At 48.5% G+C, this 19,538-nt stretch overlaps 1 protein-coding gene across 1 annotated transcript in view; it reads right to left on the bottom strand.

Annotated features, from left to right (window-relative positions):
- LOC138582000 (sterol regulatory element-binding protein 2-like) overlaps nt 1-19,538 on the bottom strand; it is a 401,726-nt gene that overhangs the window by 275,740 nt on the left and 106,448 nt on the right. The window lies entirely within an intron of this gene.

Genomic DNA, 19,538 nt, shown 5'->3' with positions numbered 1-19,538 from the left:
AGAAAAGACTTCACTCAATGGGAGGGGAGAAGGCTGATGGACAAGTACAGTTTGTCCCAATAGAATACACAAAAGAGGGAAAATATGAAAAATTATCTTTATGGTGATTCAGATTCCATTAGTGCTGCTCTGCCTCCTTCCCAAATGGTTGGAGAATGTCTGCATTCGAAGGCTGTGTAGGAAAAAAAGCTTGCTTCACAAGAGAGCTGCCCTGTTAAGAACTTTCTGTAGTGGGGAGTGCCTAATAAAGGCTAATGATGCGGTCTTGGCTCTTGTGGAGGAGCCCGGAGCCGAATGTCCCCTCACGTCATAAGCCTTTGCAATACACGAGACAACCCACCTGGCAATTGAAGCATTTGCAGACTCGTTACCAGGCGAATAAGTACATGACAAAACATTTATCTGTTTTTCTCAACTGTTTGGCCGTTTCTAAATAAACTTTCAGAGTCCTTGGGCCTCAATACGGGTCCAGCGGTAACCCTGCTGGTGCTACTGGCGGTTTGCCGCCAGACCCGTAAAAAAAAAAATAAACCAGCGCCTGACTTCCCGGTGCCACCGGGCTATTCCAAGTTTGGAAACCAGGAAGTCATGAGCCAGCAATTTCATTAGTCCCCATTCCCATAGAGTCCAATAGGACTCTATGGGAATGTGGACACGGGAGCACCAGCACCGTTTTAAAGGCTCCTCGTGCTCCAGTGAAAAGTCTGCCTACTGTGACCGCTGCGCCCAGCAGGGTCAGACCTGTCGGGCACAGCGGCCCCGGCAGGCAGACTTGTAGTTTGCCAGTCCGGAAACAAGGGTGACAGTGAGTTTACCGGCACCCTTATATCTGGGCCGACAAACCTATGAGGCCCCTTGACACGTCCAACTTAAGCAAGGCCTCCTCGACCAGTGAAGAATGTGATCTGGGATGGAAACATTGGAACGTAAATCTCTTGGTTCAGATGAAATTCCGGTTCAATTTTGTAGGGCGCCTTTTTTAGGCAGCCTACAAAAAACGAAAAGGCGACATTGCTTCGGCCCCCCCATCCCAACCCCAGCACCCTCCCCCTCCCTCTCCCTCTCCCTCTCCGTCCCCGTCACAATTTGTCTGAAATCAGAGAGCGGAGGGGTTTCACCCCCATAACCAGCACTCCCTCAGCCCCTGCCGCCTCCCTCCCCACCAAATGCTCCAACATAAACACACACATACATGCAACACTCAAACACTTACCCATTCTCCCCCTGACTGCGCTTCCGGGTCCTGGTGTGCCCGTCAGCCCTTGTGCAAACATGTGCTGCAGGGTCCCGACAGTTTGATTTAGAAACATAGCCCTGGGACTGCACTGAGCGGTCTTTCTTAATCAATCTTTTTTTTAAATCTTTTTTTAAACGATTTATTGACTTAAGACCGAAAATCCGATACTACCTTCAGTAAGGTGGTCACTGCACAAAGGACCACCTTATCCCTATGAAAAATCAGGTAAGGTTCTTTTGATGAGAGCCTAAACCTCTCCTACTCTTCCCGCTGATGTAATGGCCACCAGAAAAGCGGTCTTCCAAATTAGGAGGTCAATATCGCAAAAGGTCATAAATTCAAATGGTTTGTGCATTAATGCGGATGGAGCCAAATTTAGATTGCACTGAGGTGTTTAGTAGAACACGCCGACCTATTTTCGTATTTAGGTTTCCCTTTTTAAATAAAATGCGGAGATCTAAAACAGCACGGGTGTACTCTTTAAGGTTACATTCGTTTTAATTGGGGGTGAGCACAAGAGCAATATATGCATTTATTTAAAACACATAGGGTTCCAGTACACCATAAAATCGCCACTATTCAATTTGTTTCCTTTAATAATGGAAATCGGGATTACAATTGAGCTTTCCTTTTCCATTATGCAATATCCATTAACATTCATAAACAATAGACTAGCATGCTCTTCTGTCAGGAACAGGAGGCAGGTATATCAAGATAGGAGGATGAGAAGAATGTTGAAATACAGGCCACATTCCACACAGATATGTATTAAGCATTTCTCATTGTAGTAAGCTCCTTTGTATTTCTTGCTGGGTTTGCCAGTGCTCTTGACTGCATTTTGTCAAAGAGCCCCTCTAAACCTGCAACCCACTTGATGTGTTGCCCTCTGTAGCACATTTACTACCTTGACTATAAAGAGGACCCAATTTTGTTCCTGGGCGAGTTCCCTCACCTAGAAATTGTGTTGAGCCATAGGCTGGTGGTAGCCAAGTACTGCATCTTTGACTGCCACTATGTAGCCTTTATACTGCTTTCATAGAGACTTGAGCCCTGAAGAGGAGCAAGGTGACTTTATGTAATCCTATGTCCTGGCCATTTTGTTTGTGGTAGTTTGTGCCACCAAGAATGTCCATTTTACATATGTCATCTCCATAGCTTCCCAGAGAGAATGAAATCTGGTTTTGGCTGAATGAAGGTGTCTGACGCCCCAATACACATCCTCTGTGCCTGCGAAAGTGAAGTTTGGATAGCCAATCTGGAATGGATTTCTGCGCAATGCTTTGGAAGGTGCACAGATAAGTGACTTGAGGATCGGGCTAACCCCCAGCACCATCCAATGTAAAACTAGGGATGTAAACCTTTCCTCAGTCGACTACTGGACCAGTTTCATGTGGCTGAGGGACCTCAATGCTGAGAAAGCCTTGTTAGAAGCTGTGATGAATATTCCAGATCCTCCTGAAGGTAAAGCTGTCTTTCTCAAATTACAGGAAAACTTTTGAACAATTCCTACCCTTGATCCAATGGGAGCAGACTGATCATCGGTTACTTGAAGCTTCCTGACCCATATTTATTACAGGACCTGAAGTGGGAGACCCTGCTGCTTGCTGAACACAAGTAGCATTGGTGCTGCTGCTCAAAATGATTGCTTCTTTATGGGACATCATGGCTTGGACACCTGCAGCTGTTCCTCCTCATGGGAGCATAATGCATCATATCCTGAAATGCAATGCCTTCACTGGAGCATCAGGACTCATTTTAAAGAATTGCTACCGCTCTTCCTAAAGGCCGCTTCTTCAGTCGTGTCTAGCTTGTCATGTGCGTTTTTCATGGTCATGCCAGCTCCGAGGCTCTGGTTGCAGACCAAGCGACAGGAACGAGCACAGATGTGGGAGATATGGGCAGTCATCTTAGAATTAATTTAACTATGCAGCAATTGTTACAAAGTAACCAGAAAAGATGGAGGGCTGGATGGCTGACTGTGCATCACGCGAGAGGTGTGTGAGGCGTCAGAAATGCAAGTTATGCGAGAGGTGTTTGAGGCGTCAGAAATGCAAGACGGACACAAAAGAACAAGTTACTTACCAACTGCAACGTTCTTTCGACTGGATGTTCCTCCCACGTATTCCTCATCTTGTGACAATTCGTTATCTCCAGCTTCGCTGCTTCGGAAAAAAGAATTCTCGGCAGAGGGTGTTGTGCTCGAGGTCGTGGAGTCGACTGTCCCTCGACAGGCTCCGTACCGTGTCGACGTCACCGATGGTATATATAGCTCGAGATGCGCCCATTGCTTCAGTTCTGTTTTTTCGATGAAATATATATATATATATATATATATATATATATATATATATATATATATAAGGAACACCCAGGCGTGCCCCCTGACCTACGTGGGAGGAACATCCAGTCTAAAGAATGTTAGTTGGTAAGTAACTTGTTCTTCGAATGGATTGTGTCCTCCCACGTATTCCTCATCTTGTGATAGGCTCCCATAGCAGTATCAATTTTGGAGGCGGGAGTACTAATTTCAGTTTTCATGGACAGAAAGCAGAACTGCCTTGGCAAATAAACCCTCATTAGAGGAGGCAGTATCCAAACAATAATGTTTAACAAAAGTATGCATCATTTTCCAGGTTGCAGCTGCACAAATGTCTGCTGCCGGGACTCCCCTCTTTAGAGCCGCAGAAATAGCCATTCCCCTTGTAGAATGGGCACGAAGCCCATCTGGTGGTTCTTTTCCCGCTAATCTGTAGCATTCAACCATGGCTAATATGATCCAGCGGGAAATGGTCCGTTTTGTTACAGATAAGCCTAATTTATGACCAGTATAACCCACAAATAGTTGGTCATCTTGTCTCAACTTAACCATCTTGGGATCTAGTCTATGTAATTTCTCCTGTTAGGGAGAATTCTCTGTGAAGGCTAATTTCCCAAACCTAGTGAGTCCCTCAGCAGCTTTGCTGGATTTTTTTGGGTTTATTTCTTTCTCCTGCTAAGAGCGAGACTCTTTTACTCCCACTCTTAGACATGATTTAAGGTGTTCCTTTGTCTTTCCATGTGTTTTATGGGCTATGGGGTCTTTTACTCCATAGGGCCTCATGTGTTTTTGATGTGGGTTACACAGCACCCTCCGTGCTGTAACCCAGGGGTGTCGTAGCGACCCCCAAACAGACTCCATACCCTGGGACTGACTACTGTCTCCCAGGGCATGTAAAGTCACCATTGGCTTTACTAGTCCCAAATTACGAACAGAAACCAGTACAAACCATCATATTGTGGACGTACTGGTCGGGGCAATTCGATTGCTCCAGGGTCTGTTGTTCGAGGGGGCACATCTCCGTCCCCCCTGATTGAGTTTTGGCTGGTGGCAGTGGATACTACTTTTTATATTCGACTGCGAATATATCTCTATGGGAATTTCCCATTGTTCGAGGCTACCAACTTTAATAATTTAATTCCTATAGCCTCGAACATACCACCGGTTTATTTATTTAATATTAATTCACTGGTTGGTATTTTTTGCCAGAACTCGATTCTAAAATGGCGTTTGTGTTCTCTTCTGTGACTCCAACTCAAGTCGAGCCCTTTGTTCCACTTTTTGGCGGACTTCTCCACAGAAGCCTCCAAAAGTGGTGCCACTCTGTCTGGGTACCACAGGGGGTGTGGGAGGGGGTTTAGGCACCCTGGACTGAGTTGCCTTGGTAACTCAAGTCGCACTCTTGTGTGATTGGCCCAAGTGGTGAGCTAGAATGTTTGATTGACAGCTAGGCTGAATGAATGGGTGTTTGCTGCATAAAAGCAGGGCTTTGGGGACTGGAACTTCAGAAGTCGCCACAGGACCTAAGAATCCGAGGAGGGAGAAGCTGAGCCGACCTGTACCGACGACACCACCGGTGGAGCCCTGCTGAACCGTCTCACCACTTTTCCCGACGATAGAGGAGATCTCCAGTCCGGAGAGTCTTCTTCCTTTGACTGGTGGGGATAACCAGTTTTGCCTTCTTTTCACCTTCCTGGAGCATCTCGTGGCCGCCTTGCCCGTGCCAAGCACCCCGGCAACCGGAATACCACGGCTTACCACTACCGCAAAGAAAATGGTAGTACCTTTTAACCGAAGAACTCTGCGGCTGGTTTCTTCCCTGGCAGTGCAACAACCTTCATCTTTCCTCCACGGCGAGACCTCTTCCTCTGGACGAAACACCGACTTGCACCCGCTGCCAGGAACAACTGCCCCCGCTGGAGCTTCCTTCACACTTAAGGTACTGTGTCCCGCCTGGCTTCCCTTGCGACAGATCGTTCGGGGTGACAGTACAGCCTCAACTTTCTAACCTGGGCTGGCCTGGGCTAGCTAACTTTTCCTGACTTTAATTTCATTCTTTGTGTGTGAACTATCTACAAGACTCTTTGGGCATAGCCCCACTGTGTGAACATGGACCCCTTCTGCTTGCTCTCTCCAAGAGTGGGCCTTGCAATTGACTTCCTTGCTCTCCAGTAGAACTCTGCCTATCCTGCCTTACTGTGGTTCTTTTAAAAGTATTGAAATTTGTGTGTTTCCATATCTCTGCCTTTTTCCCCTCCCTTTTTTAATAACTTATTAGAGTGCCATCTTATGTTAAGTGCTCACCTCTGTCTGAAAATAAGTGGCGTTTCTCATTAAGACTTGTCTAATAAGTAATTAGGGTTGTATATATATAATAGTGACTGTGTGCTGAATTTACTTACCTCTTTGTTGCTAGTGTAATTTACAAGTGTGTCTTTAAATAAATAATTATATACTTTTACACCAAAGCTCTGGTCAGTGTTTGCTTGTGCTACTGTATCTCTGTACCTATTGTGTATACTCTACATACTGCCTAACTCTTCTTGGGGGAAGTCTGACTGCTCAGCCACAGCTACCAAGTGAATCTGTGTGGTACAGACTGCTACCAAGTGGGTTTACTGCCAAACACCTGTAGTCTTAAATCTTTTGCAGTGGTCCCTAGGGGAACTGCACAGGTTTCTGCACTGCCTAACACTCCTCTTTCTTGCCCAGATGAGGAGGAGGATAAAAGGTTGGTAGTACTATTTTTTGTGACAAATGGAAGTCCGAGACTACTTTTGGCAAGAACGAAGGTTTAACTTTAAGGACTATCCTTATAAAAGAATAGTATATGGTGGTTTGCATGAGAGAGCCTGAAGTTCGCTAACTCTGCGGGCTGATGATAGAGCCACAAGAAGGACAGTTTTTAAAGTTAAAAGCCTCAATGGACATGAATGCAGAGGCTCAAAAGGTATGCAAGTCAAGAATTTTAGTACTAAATTTAAATCCCAAGTTGGTACATGAAAAGGTACTGGAGGGTATACATTAGTAAGCCATTTTAAGAATTGAATTATTAACGGTATTTTGAAATATGAAACCTCTTCCGAGGAGCGCTTGAAAATGGACAGCGCAGCAAGGTATCCTTTGATTGTTCCTATCTGGAGCCCCAGATTAGCTAGATGTAGCAGAAAAGAAAGCACCATTGGGGTGCCACACTGAAAAGGGTCCACATCCTTGTCTTTGCACCAGTTACTAAACTGGTTCCAGCGACATCAGTACAAAGATTTTGTTGCTGGTCTTCTGGCCGAAAGCAAGATTTCCATTACGTCATCCGGAAGATCCCAATCCTTCTATCTCAACCTCTCAGAAACCATGCGTGAAGGTTGAGTGTCTTGACCTCTGGATGGAGAACCGGACCTTCCTCTTGCGAGAGAAGATCCTCTCTTTGCGGAAGACGTATTGGAGGGCAGATGGACATGTCTAGAAGGTCCAGGTACAACGTTCACCTGGCCCAATCCGGGGCAATTAGGATCATGGTTTTCCTGAACTTTCTCAACCTCCTGATTACTTGAGGAATCACGGGGACTGGGGGAAACACGTACCGTAGTGGAAATGTCCACTCCACTACGAATGCGTCTCCCAGAGCTCCTCTTTGAGGAAATTCCCTTGAGCAGTACTGATCGCACTTCCAGTTGATCGCGGTGGCGAACAGATCCATTTGAGGGGTTCCCCAAAGGGCGAAGATCTCCACAAGGACTTCCTGAGCTATCTCCCACTCGTGAGAGACCGTGCTCTGCCTGCTCAGAGCGTCCGCCGCCGTGTTCTTCTCTCTGGCTAGGTGAATTGCCAATAGAGAGATTCCTTCTTGTATTGCCCAGAACCATAGCTGCATTGCCTCTCTGCACAGTGGTAGTGACCCTACTCCTCCCCTTTTGTTGAGGTAGTACATGGCCACAGTGTTGTCCATCATTATCAGGACATTCTTTCCCTGTACAGAGCGCAGAAAGGCCTTCAGAGCTAGTCTGATTGCCCTCAGCTCCAACAGGTTGATGTGTAGTTTGGACTCCGATGGAGACCAACGACCGCTGATTGTCAGATCGTTGGTGTGTGCTCCCCACCCTGTGAGTGAGGCGTCAGTCACTACTGTTATCTCCGGCCATGGTTGCCAAAACTACTCTCCCTTGAGAATGTTGTCGTTGCAAGCCCACCATAGAAGATCCGGAGCAACTGGCTCGGGACTTGCAGAAGATCCGACATATTCCCTGAGAACTGGGACCACTGAGTTCTGAGTGCCCATTGAAGGGATCTCATTCTCAACCTGGCCTCTGGTACTAGGAAAATGCAGAATGCCATGAGGCCAAGCAACCTGAGAAAATTGAAGGACGGTAGACGTTGGGCATTCTGGAACTTCGTTACCATCTGCTGGATGTGGAGAGCGCTAACTTCGGGAGGCGAGGCTTTTCCCGAGGAAGTGCCCAAGACTGCTCCGATAAACTGGACCTTCTGGGATGGTATCATGTGGGACTTCTTGAAATTGAGGGAGAAGCCCAATTTGTGGAGGAAGTGGCTGGTGATCGAAAGATGTTCCTGAGCTTGTTCTGGAGAACATGCTCTGATCAACCAGTCGTCCAGGTAGGGATATATGTGAATACCCCCTCTCCTGAGACTTGCTGCCACAACCGCCAACAGTTTGGTTAAAACCCTCGGGCGGAGGTCAGCCCGAATGGCAGAACTCGAAACTGATAATGAGAATTGCCAATCGCGAACCTCAGGTACTTTCTGTGCTTTGGATGGATTGGCACATGAAAGTAAAGATCCTGAGGGTCCTATGATACCAACAAGTCTTGGAGTTGGAGAGCCTGAAGGATCTGAGACAGAGTCACCATCTTGAACTTGTCCTTCCTGAGGAACTTGTTCAAGTTTCTCAAGTCCAAGATGGGTCTCAGTCCTCCGTCCTTTTTTGGGATGAGAAAATATGGGGAGTACAAACCCCTGTTCCTCTCCGCTACAGGTACCAGTTCTATGGCACCTTTCTCTAGCAGGGTTAAAATTTCCTGCAACAGGAGCAGATCCGGAATTTTGGAGGAGTTGGCTCCCGGGGGATGATTCTGAGGCCTTTTTAGAAAAGGGAGACAGTAACCTTGGGCTACTGTTTCCAGTGCCCAAGCATCTGAGGTAATGCCCCGCCATTCCTTCAGATGTTGAGAGATCCTGCCTCCCACTGGTGTTTTGTGTAACAAGGCCTCAGAGGGATTTGGAGGCGGCTGCAGGAGTGGCTGAGGGTACAGATGCCGCTCCTGAGGCTGATTTTGCACCTCTTCCTCGTGCTCCACGAGGCAAGTTTCTTTTGCCCCTTTGAGAAGCCTGTCCTCTTCCTCTACCAAAAGAGGAGTAGTATCGAAAAGAACGACCCCTCCAGGAAGATGAGCCGGAGTAGGGTTTTAGAGGCTGGCGCAAAGAGGCGCTAAGTGAGTTAGCTGCGGCTTTTGAGGTCTGAAGATTTTCTAGGCTTTCATCAGCCTTTCTGCCAAAGAGCCTCGAGCCATCAAAGGGTATGTTGAGGAGTCTAACTTGCATGTCTGGTGAAAACCCCGAATCCCTCAACCACGCAAATCTGCGTAGCACGCCGCTTGCAGCCATGGATCTGCTGATACCATCAGCAGTATCCAGTCCAGACTGGAGACATTCCCCCCATTGCCTCCTTCCCGTCTTTGACTATATTCAGAAAGCCTTCCCTTTCCTTGCCTTCCGGAATATGATCAGCCGCAGCCGAAATACAGTCCCACAGGGTATCGGTAAACCTGGCTAGGGTACAGGTGACATTTGCCGACTTAAGTGCCATACTGCCCGACGTGAAAACTTTACGTGCCCAGGCATCAATTTTTTTATCCTCTCTATCTGGAGGGATAGTTGGATAAGCAGTTTGTTTTGACGTAGATGCTGCCTGAATGACTAAACTCTCTGGAGTCGGATGTTTATTCAAATATTCAGGATCCGTTCCAGCTGGTCTATATTTACTTGGAAAAGTGCTATCTGCAGCAGCAATAGTCTCCGGTTTCTCCCAGTTTTTCTCCAAAGTCCTTTGAAGGGCTCTGTGAAAAGGGAGAACAGGATCTTTCTGAGGTCCCTTTACGATTATATCCGTCATGTCATCTTGTTCAAAAATAGGTGAAGTATTACCCCAACACATATATTGAACTACCCTGGTCATAAGACCCCTGTACCCAGCATCTGCATGCTCTGCAGGATCAGGTTTGGCGAACTCTAATTCTGGGGATGTGTCAACTCCACTGGCAGAATGTAGAGTATCACTCAGGTCTCATTCTAGATTCCTGGTCAATAAGATCCTCAGGAACTTGTCTCATACCATAAGTAACTCCCAAAGGAGTAACCTCGTCTTCTTCTGAAGCAGACTCTTCATAAATTGCTGACATAGATTTGAAAAAGTGTGGCCTGGGCAAAGGAGTGAATCTCCTTTCTTCCTCTTCCATCTGCTTCGAAGGAATTGGCAAATCCTTCGAAGTTGTCGAAGGGGTCTTCGAAGATGACTTCGATAATGGCGTTGAGGATGTTTTCGGCTTTGGAGTCTAAATTATCGACGTCGAAGTCTTCGACGACTTGTGTTTCTTGTATGGCACTGGAGAAGTGCTCGACTCTCGAAGAGTCTTCAACGGTTTTACGTCGACTCGAGTTTTTTTGGATTCCTCGACGCTACCGGTCTTTGCCATGGTAGCCTTAGACTTCTCTTTGTCGTCCAATGGAGCGACTTTAGGGGTATGGCTTTTTCGAGGGGGTCGGGGCCGCGTTCTCGAAAACCTCCATCTTTTTGCGGAATTCTTCCCACTTACTGGGAGAATCCGATTTAGTCGGACAACCAATTTCTTCGGTCGACTCTGAAGAAGAAGATGAGGGAGATCTATGTCTCCTCTTCATTTTTTTCGATGATGACGAAGAATGTCTCGATCTACTCCTAGATCGAGATCTCTTTGAGTGCCTATGGCGATCCGATTCCTTAGAATCAGTCGCTTTCTTGTGTCTTTTTGACGTAGCCTTCTTTGAGGCCTCCCTCCCCACCAACAGTTTACCTCTCCTCTCACGAAGAGCTTTCTTGGTCATAGATTGGCAGGACCTGCAGTCGTCGGTTCAGAGACTGGAACCGAGACACCAGAGACAAATCCGGTGGGGATCGGTGATCGACACCTTAGACCCACAATCTGCACACTTCTTGAACCCAGTCCTCGGTGTCGAAGGCGTTGAAGATGACATTTTCTTCACAGAAAATAGAAGCGCGCCGTTCGATAGCGAAGCGATCGGAAAAACGGAACTGAAGCAACGGGCGCGGCTCAAGCTATTTATACCATCGGTGACGTCGACACAGTACGGAGCCCGTCGAGGGACAATTGACGCCACAACCTCGAGCACAGTGCCCTCGGCCGAGAATTTTTTTTTTCCGAAGCAGCGAAGCTGGAGAGAACGAATTATCACAAGATGAGGAATACGTGGGAGGACACAATCCATTCGATGGTGTAGTTTTCTCAATGTTTGCCATTTATTAAAATGAAAAGGGGTGCAATGTATGCCCATCTTTCCCTATCCTAATGAGAATGTCCCTACCTAGCAAGCTAAACCTAAAGAAAGAGGACCTAATGTAAAAAAAACATCTGACCCGCACAGGAATACATATAAGAAAAGTGCACAAGGAATAATTGGCTGTCTTCAGTTCAACGAAACAGTACAAAACGTTCAAATTTATAGTTTTTAGAAAGCACTCCTTGTGACCAGGGTTGGACTCCCTTCCCCTGGATCACTTCAGGAATACCCTTGGAAAAATTCTGATTCAACAAAGTTCTGTTCAATACAAAATGTCTTTTCCATCCGCTGCGTCCTTCCATTTGTTAAAGTAAATGGCTCTTTCTCAAACACTAGTTCAAGAACCAAGACAATTCTTTTCCTCCACACAAGGTCTTTCTCAAAATACAAAGCAAATATTATAATATCAGATTTATTCTTCTAATGGAATACTTGTGTCAGGATAGCACAGAAACTACCTTTGGTGATGCAAGTTTGTCAGAATGATAAAGTTACCAATATCTTTCCACAACACCTTTTTTACCACAACCACATTTCGTCAAAGCAACTGTTTCTTTCCTGGTATACTCGCCTTCCAAGACCAACTACAAGCGGTCCCTTTCCTGGTTCAATGCTCCTGCCAGGAAGAAAAAAATCTTACGACTACAGTTGGTCTCTTCTGTTAGTGGCAATATGGGATACAGATTTCCCCAAACTGATGTCTCAGGAAAGGAGAATGGTGCCCTTGTATCTTTTTGTTATAGTCTCTGCGCTATTGGCAATGTGGGTTACAGGTTTCCCCAAGTTGACATCTCAATGGAGAATTACACCATTTTTGCATCATTACTTCTGTATGACCTCTTGGCTGTTGGTAATGTGGGTTACAGGTTACCCCAAGTTGTCGTTTCATAAATGGAGAATTGCACCCATTTTGCCTTCTTATTCTACAAACGTTTCACTCCGAGCGCCCTAGGGTTGCCTTCTCTTGCAGGCTAACTCACTGGCTTCATTTGGTATCTGCGTATTGCTACCTGCTGCTGTGGCGGGCCCGTAATCAGATTGGCAGCTCTTCCGTACCCGCCACCAGCTGCATGTCCCTTCTCTTGAGCCCCGCCGGCCAGGTTTGCATCTCTATGTCCTCCAGCACCTCCAGGGAACTCACATAGGACCGGGAGCACATCTCCCACACAGCTGGGCTTCTCTCCATGCTGCAGACCATGACTCTGCTTCTTGCTGGCGTACTCTGCAAAACTGCATGCCTCAGCTTCTGCTGGCTTTCGCACTTCTACTGCAGCCCCAACTGCTTCGGTATCTTTCCGGACTGCTTATGCTGCTCCTTTCCCTCTCCTCCTACACAGCTGTGGTACATTTTCAGGTTTGAAAGGTCCCACTCGGGTGCCTTGCCTTCAAACAAATAGACTACATATTCCTCAGTTGTACCTTTGATCCTCATTGACTCTTGGTCCTTCTTCCTTGTCCCAGTACCACATGGGTTTGAGGCTATGTCTATTCATTTCTACGCGATTGTTGAACTGGATGTGATCAGAGTTAGGAGATGTTATATGAGTGATATGGGGCTTAATTAGGTCAAAGAAGTCTACCCAAGACAGAATCATGACCATTAGAGGATGTGACATCTGATTCAGGAACTCCCAAGGTTTACCACTTATTCTGTCTAGGTAATCAATAGAAGGTTCCTTGGGTTTCCTCAGGACAGTGACTTGTGCAATGACAGCATGCCATCAGATATTTGGGAATTACAGGACTCATCCTCACAAGATGACTAACACGTCCCTCTCAAAGGAGTACCCCCCCCCCCCCAACAGCCATCTCCTCCCATGTGATCTTTCCTCATGATACCACCCCTACGGTTAGGATCAGGTAGCGGCTGCCTTCACCTGATCACATGGGAGGAGATATTGATGACTCTGCAGGATTCATCACAGGTGCAAGAGAGGGGAATGGAGAGAAAGAACTAGAGCACAAGAGAATTTCATATTCACATATTTTCTATAGTGTAGTGCAGTAATACAATGTGGCCCTGTGTTGCAGTCAGAAAGTAGCCTCAGCTGGGGCGCTGTTGAGCAGCCTTGGAAATGACTGCCTAGCTCATCAGGTCCGTGCAACACCAACAGCTATATGATTGAGGTGGGGGTTTTTACCAAACCTCTGATTTCGCAAAGACCATGCAACAACATAGGTGGGGAGCATCTTTGTTCCAAATCCTGGGTGAATTGGAACCTCCAGTGCGAAGAACCACCCTCCTATGTTTTACGAAACTGAGCGCGGCCCGTGCTCACTCAGAGCTGCGGCAAGCACCCGCGTGAACGTTCTGGCATCCGGGGCCGGGCTGCAGTCTGCGCTCAGCTGCATGCTCTAGCTGACATCGTGGCGCCGGCGCGAGCGGCGTCTGCGGCGGCCCTCTCCTGCTGGGGTGCCCAGACCGTGGACAGCCCACAGTGAAGATCTGGCGGAAGGGGGCCACCGTACGGACGAGGCGCTCCTGTGTTATCCGTGCCCACACTACGATTCATCTATATTTATTGGTGCCGCGTCTCTGGACGGGCTGGAAGTGGCGGACCTGCACGGTTGGGCCGGATCTCCATGGGCACTGACATTCACGCCTGCTGATGTGGGAGAAAACCATGTCTCCCCAGCTCCCCTGGCCCTACCCGTGGGCGCTGCCCCAGACTCCTGCAGCCGACGAAGGAAACGTGTCTGCTATGACGCGGCTGGGGCAGAGGGGGGGGGCGGCCGCCAGCCCTGCTGAAGCGCAGCCTCTGACACCTGGACACCTTTGATCCCGATTGTGCGACACTGCCCCGGACCCGACTGCACAGCTCCGACCATCTGGGGTCCAGGCAGGGCGTGGGGGGCCCGGACCCCTGCTCTGCTCCAGGCTGCATGTGGCACGTGGTCACCTCCCGACATCTCCGAAGCATGAAAAAGGGAACTGGTGGCGTGGTTCCTATAACAGCGGAGGGACTTGAGCTGCTACTCACGCTTCATGATGGCTCATAAGCGGATACCACGCCCAAGGGGATTTGCATCCATATCAAGTAAGTGCACCCGGGGAGAGGCTTCCCCAGTGACCTCCTGGGCCTGGTTTGGGAACTGGAGCCGGGCCCTGCTGCGGCCCACCTGTGGATGCCCTATACCCCCTCCTGCTGGCGCAAGTGATCATCCACTACTCTGTAACGACACGGTCCTGATACAAGCCACAATCGAGCCATCCCCTTGGTGATCGCCGTCCATCCCAGAGTTCCCACAAGCTGGTCGGTCCCTTATAAATTTACCGCCCTGACCACCTCAGCCGGGCCGCTCACGAAAAAAAGATAGGGGGCAGTGAAACCTACCCGCTGGATCACGCCGTAACTCTAGGAGCCTGCTCCCCCCCTTGGACCTCGGGGCCGAATGCTACAGGACTCATCCTACTACCTGCTGCCAAGTCCCCGGGCCTACCCTCATTCAATAACCGCATCGCTAACCCCTGAGGGTACAACAGCCCACTGAGGGTACCCAGAGCACCGTCAGCACAAACCGGTGGCGCAGCTTCACGCCGTATTCATCTTCAATACTTCCCCTTCACGCTTAAGTCCACTGATGTGGCGATAGCTCCGGGTGAGGATAGGCACTCATCACGCAACGTGGGGCAACTGCAACTAGACATCTCACCACTTTTACAGCCAAGTCTCTCCTCCCTGGCACTAAACCCCTCGCGCTGCCCTCACTGTGTGCACCCCCCGGGCCCACGTCTGGGTGCCCTTCCATATACTTCTGGGCCATCTGTGAGTGACCCGGTCCTGCTGTGCCTGGACCGCAACTAGCTATCCAAAGATACCTACCATGACCACGGTGTACCTATAAGAACAGTTCATGACCAACACCAAAGTCCTCACTGATCAGATCACCCCGCTGCACTTGAGATATTGGTGTGACAGCCCGCCACATGGACGGCCCTGCTGTCATCAACCTCGTGGGCCCAGACGGGTAGGGCACGCTGCTGCTGTGGGAGCTGCACCTGGCCCAACACTACCTCCCAAGCCCAAATCTCTCGTACACTCACCAGGCAGGTCCACGGCCTACAGGCGGACATCCTCTGGGGGCTATGTGCAACTCCCCCCCCCCCTCGATTGACTACACTGTGGGGGCGACCGAGGGCCCTGGAGGTGGGCAGGTAACCCCTGAACTGCACCGGGGTGGTCCATGGTCATTGCTACACCAGATGCGACTTCCGGGCCTACAATAGTGCATGCACAATTACCATAGCCATGCGAGCCAACCGGAGTCAGATACCACACGGCTAGCTTGAAGAAAATGTCTGCCCGCCCGTAGAATGTCTAATAGATAACGAGGTGCTAACAAGGTTGGCGCCATGGACAAGTTTGCTAAGGCAGCACCTAGGCCTGATCAGGGGCAGTCCTCGACCAGCCAGGACGGCGAGGCAACGCCGGCAGACATTCCAGTCCCTGACTTAACCAGTATGATGGAATCCATGGGCAAAAACTTTGCATCCTTCCACGAAAAGCTGGATGACATTAATGCAAATGTGGCATCACTCAAATCACAATTGGACCACGCAGGCACTAAAATCACTGAATCCGAAACCAGAATCGGGGCAAATGAGGCTGGAATACATACACTACAGGACACAGTGGCCTCCCTTACCCGGGATATGAAATTTGTTAAAGCAAAACGTGACTATTTAGAATCTAGGTCGCGTAGGAACAACATTCGAATAATTGGGGTTCCTGAGAACGCACTTAAGGGAAGAATGGAACTAGCGACTGAAAACCTGCTTAAAGACCTTCTGGACAACCCTGAACTGTCTCCCTTCTTCACTGTTGAGCGGGCCCACCGCGCGCTAGCCCGCGCCCTAAAATCTTGTGATTTCCCAAGGCCCATAATTACAAAAATGTTAAGTTACAGGGACAGAGATCAAGAACTCTGTCTGGCGCGGGAGAAAGGGGAAGTCAGGCTGGATTCACAAGTCATTAGAATCTTCCCTGATTTCTCCACGGGGGTGCAATAGGAAAGACGCCAATTTACTGGTGTAAAGAAAATGCTCAGGGAGCAGAACATCCCCTATGCAATACGATTCCCAGCATGCCTCAAGTTTACTTTCAGAAACAAGCTCTACTTTTTCACAGTGAAATCATGAAGCAGTGAAATTTATAGGAGGCACACATCCCACTGAACAACCCTGCAGACTATCTGATGGAAAACGGCTGAGGGGGTGGGAAATCAGAGGAGTCTCCCTTTCTGATGGGCCCTACCCTTGAGCTCTTTTATCCTTTGGTTCATTTTGGTTCATGAGTAGATAGTGACCCAAGCAATTACCCGCCTGCCATATGCAGCATTGAACGGAAGTAAACGCCCACACTGCAATGCCTCACTAGAGGCTCCTATAATCCTTCTGGCCACGAGTTGATAGTGGCACGTGTTCATAGCAAGCACCTGCCATATCTTGGGATGTCTCTAATGATTGACCGGGGAGCGTGCTCTGCCTAATGCTTTTACCTCTGGGTTCTACTATCCTGTTTTTTCAAAAGTTGATAGTGTAATGTGGGAATGCTAACAGCCAAAATATGTAACATTGTGTGGTTGTACACCACGACTCCTATGGTTTTGGTTGTACGACAGCAGCGCAACCCACTGCGGCTGCAATGGTTACTCTGGAGGTTCTGTTGTACGCAAGCCCCTGTTGGGCCTGTGATACACGTGAGCCAAGTTGGGGGCGGCTCACAGGTAACTGGTCTAAGGGAGGGGGAGTTACACTGCTTGTTGGGTAAGAGCAGTGAAGGGGGGTGGACGTGTTGGGGAATGTTCTATCAAAAATGGCAGAGGTGATGCAGCATTGCACATATCGGGTGAGTGACATGGTGATACCATTTACACAGTTCTACATGCACAGAGGTGCGATTGCTGGGATGTCCCCTGAAGGAACGACATGGCTATTCGGCTAATGGCATGGAACGTTCGTGGGATAGGTAATTTTAAGAAGGCCCGCAGAATCACTGCATATGCCCAGAGACACGGAGTGAAAATACTCCTATTGCAGGAGACCCATGCCCTGGGTCGCCTCGCGTTAGGCCTGCCACCATCCTGGGGACCAAACAGGTTCTACACAACATATTCCACACAAGCCAGGGGAGGCCTGAAGTTAATTCACAAGTCGGTTAAATTTGTACTGAAAAAGAGCTATATAGACTCTCAGGGCAAATATATCATCCTACATTGTACAATAACAAACTGAGAGTACCTGGTTGTGAACACGTATGGACCAAATGTAGATGAACCCCTGAATTCTTCGAAACCGTAGTTTCCATACTCATGGGATACGTTGGGGTTCCAATCATTTGGCGGGGAACATGAACTTGATGCTAGACAATGACCTTGATAGGACAGGAGCTGCGCCTAGGACCCTGTCACGTGCGGCTCGGAAATTACACATACACATGACATCACTTGGCATGTGGGACGCGAGGGTCCTTAATCCCTGGGAGCGAGAATAAACTTATTACTCATCGGTGCAGGATAGCTCGTCCAAGACTGACCAGTTTCTGATATCGGGCGAACTAATTGGCAAAAAATACTCAGATACTCACCCGCACACTATCGGACCATGCCCCAGTGACATTGCTGGTAGCGTTGGGATCATCTCCACCCGCCTGCACCGCCTGGCCCTTCAAGTCCGAAGCTCTGCTGGACTGTATTCAAAGCGGAGATCCTCTCAGACATAGAGACCTTCTTTGAATGTAATACACAACAGGACACGACGATGTCGCTGGGAGGCCTTCAAGGTGTACATAAGGGGCATTTCCATCTCAAGAGAAGCAGGAATACTAAAAGTAATAAGGAACGATATGCATCGTTCTGAGTCCAAACTTAAAGATCTGGAAAGAGAATGTGCAACAACAGCTACCCCTACTAAACTAGTGCAGATAAGGGATTAACTGGAGGCTTTTTAATCACATGTCCTGCGGAAGATACGCTACTTTGCTCGCCCACGTGGAGCGAGGAAATACGGGGAAGGCGATAGACCGGGAATAACACTAGCTAGATTGGTTCGGGCGGAGGGTGGTCAGTCCCAAATCGAATCTATCAGGGATACACAGGGCGTCCAGCAATGGTCAGAGCAACAGATACTCTAAATCTTCTCAAATTCTACACTGACCTGTACATGCCACACCGTGAACACAATATACAAGACATACATGAACTCCTTGACCAGATTCCTATGACGTGCATTGCCCAATCCACCAGGGAACAGCTCGATACCCTGATCACACTGGACGGGATAGTCAAGGCCATCACTGATCTTCCGAGGGGTAATCACCTCAGAATTGTATCAGGAGCATGTAACGCTCCTTGAACTAAACTGCTGAAGGTCTGGTCTGAATCACTCCACGAATCCGTACTCCCCCCTTCTCTACGGAAAGCAATCATAACTGTTCTTCTCAAGCCTAGCGACGAATGTGGGTCCTACAGGCCCCTGTCGCTCATGAATATAGACAAAGACATTAGCCAAGACAATAGCAAACAGATTCCTCCAGATCATGCCATACCTGGTTCATGAGGACCAGGGCGGTTTTGTCCCTAGCCGGTTGACCGAGCTTAACATCAGACAGCTTTTTAATGTAATGTCCAGGATTGATCAAAAAGCAGTGGCTGTGGCGGACCAATGCACCAGAAACCTGCCATCAGGGGACATCAGAAGTGTCTCATGACAATCCTGTATGCTGCCAATCCTCTGCAAATGCCCCCTTCTGCGCCGGTCGTTGCCCTGAGCTGGAGCTTGGGACTCTGCAGTGTGTCGAATTGTGGCCTAAGATTATGTAGCCTGCTATTGCTAGTCCCCTGGATAAAGAGGAGCCTTCCTTGAGCAGAATCTTTACCGCTGCCACAAATCTCACCTGCCAACTCCAGATTGTGACTTCTTTGCTGGAGCCTTACTTATGCTGGGCCGTGGAGGTTGCTTCGTATTGTGGGACTCCCTGTGTCTACTGTCCTGAAGGGTCTGCCCTCAAGCTGCAATTCTGTCACTCGTCCCAGAAACACCAGGTCGAAGGACCCAAGTCCAGACAAAATCTTCACTTACTGCACCTGCAACCCCTGGACCTCCAACAACAAAACTAACAGCAGAAACATGTATTTACAGCTACTCAGAGTAGCTTGAGCAGGCAGAAGACCAAAGATCAAGATGGCCAAAGGGTCAGGTGTTAAAAGCTGGTGCAGGCATTAAAAGCTGGTGCACTGTAGAAATAGGTAAAACATGATTCACAAGGGATGGTAATTTGGAAACCGAGTAGTACACTCCTTAACAAACTTGGCTGGCTGTGATCAGTGGAGTTCTAGAAAAGTATTCACCCTCCAGGACACTTTCTAGTGTATTGGAATGGAGTGCGTACTCCTAAGATTCTGACTTTCCTGCTA

Source organism: Ambystoma mexicanum, chromosome 3q (genome assembly GCF_040938575.1).
Source record: "Ambystoma mexicanum isolate Mex_15411 chromosome 3q, UKY_AmexF1_1, whole genome shotgun sequence".
NCBI lineage: Eukaryota > Metazoa > Chordata > Amphibia > Caudata > Ambystomatidae > Ambystoma > Ambystoma mexicanum.
The sequence above is the reverse complement of the archived record's forward strand: the minus strand, read 5'-3'. Positions and strand labels throughout refer to the sequence as shown.